Below are 1,573 nucleotides of genomic sequence, written 5' to 3'. Positions count from 1 at the left end.
AAAAACGTCACTGAAAACTGAATGAAATGGAGGCCTCATCTTGACTGTTTCGTCTTTCGCTGCCATCCATCGTCTCCATCTGTTTGCCTGTTTTCCCCATCAGTCCATGTCAATGATACACTGGCATGACATCTTAAAAGACAAAACAATATTACCAAAAGCATTTGAATGGAAATGAACTATGTCTCTGTGTTTTCCTACCATTTCGTCTTTTTACTATAAATTCAACACTTGTGTTTTGTTTTGAGGGTATCTGACTGAGCTTTGAGTCTGAAACGGCTCAATAGCATGCAAAACGGAGGAAACGAAGTCTTGCCTGGGTCGATCTGGGAGACCATTTTAGTTCTGTGAGGGAGGCCAGTTAATGCGGAGATCTGTGTGTGTGTATGTGTATCGTCTCTGGGGTTTAGGATGACTCATCGGCATTCACAGACGTGGCTGTCTATTCCAGCGCTGGTGAAGATGACATTCTAGACACAAATCTCTGCGCGCACACACACACACACACACACACACACACAAACACAAATGCTGTAACCACACACACAAACATTACTCAAATGCATAAACCTGGAAGAAGACAAGAGGGAACTCTCTTGACTGCAGAAACAGACACACACACACACGCACATACACACTCTACTGCAGCATCAGCATGAAAGAATGAATAAAGGTCAGAGAGAGAAAGCGAGGCAGATGTGTCTGTCTGTGAGCGAGAGAGGAACGCATCAGCCACTACAGTTATCTATTTTTGCCGTTTAGGTTTAGAATTCCTATTTGGCTCTGAAAGCAGGATGCAGGAGGCAATGCTATCCTTCTATACAGTAGAATGACATCCTCTCTGTTTCTCTCTCTATCTTTGGGATGAAAATAGGAGAAATTCAATTCATTAGGAGCCCTGGACTAAGTGATGTGTGAGTGTTGGCAAGATATCCTCACTATCTCTTTCTATCGCCCTTCTCTGACTGACAGGGTCGGTGATGTCCAATGACCTTTATTAGAGGACCAACTTCACACCAGGACATGTTACGCCATATTAAAAAAAAACAACAACAATGAAATAAAAAAACGAGGGTCTACAGTTACCATGGCAACGGCAGAGCCACTCAGTCAAGTGAAAGAACCTTGAGTATGCATGTGGCATGTGGAGCAATCACACAAGCAAACCTGGGGAATACACAGGGGAGTCTGAGTGAGAGTGAGTGTGTATATGGGGGTGGTTTTATTTTAGGCACAAACACAGAAAACACACACTCTTCTTGATGTTAAAGTTATGATGGACATAAGAAATGGTCACACACACAAACCCAATCATCACATGTTAATGACTTCCAACACATATTCAAAAGACACTTTTAAATCATCAAATTTATTGAAAAGTCATCAGTGTAATTTGATTATGGTGCTGATAAGGTTGATATTATTCATGCAACATCAAGTCAGAGATGCGTAGAAATCGAAGCAGAAATTTGAATTTAATCTGAAAACAGATATATTTTAATTGATGGTTTAAAAGCTGACATTTCTCACTCCTTTTACATGTTTGCAGCCACAGCCGACCTTCATTTGGTGT

Source organism: Scomber japonicus, chromosome 18 (assembly GCF_027409825.1).
Source record: "Scomber japonicus isolate fScoJap1 chromosome 18, fScoJap1.pri, whole genome shotgun sequence".
NCBI lineage: Eukaryota > Metazoa > Chordata > Actinopteri > Scombriformes > Scombridae > Scomber > Scomber japonicus.
This window is presented reverse-complemented; position numbering follows the sequence as displayed.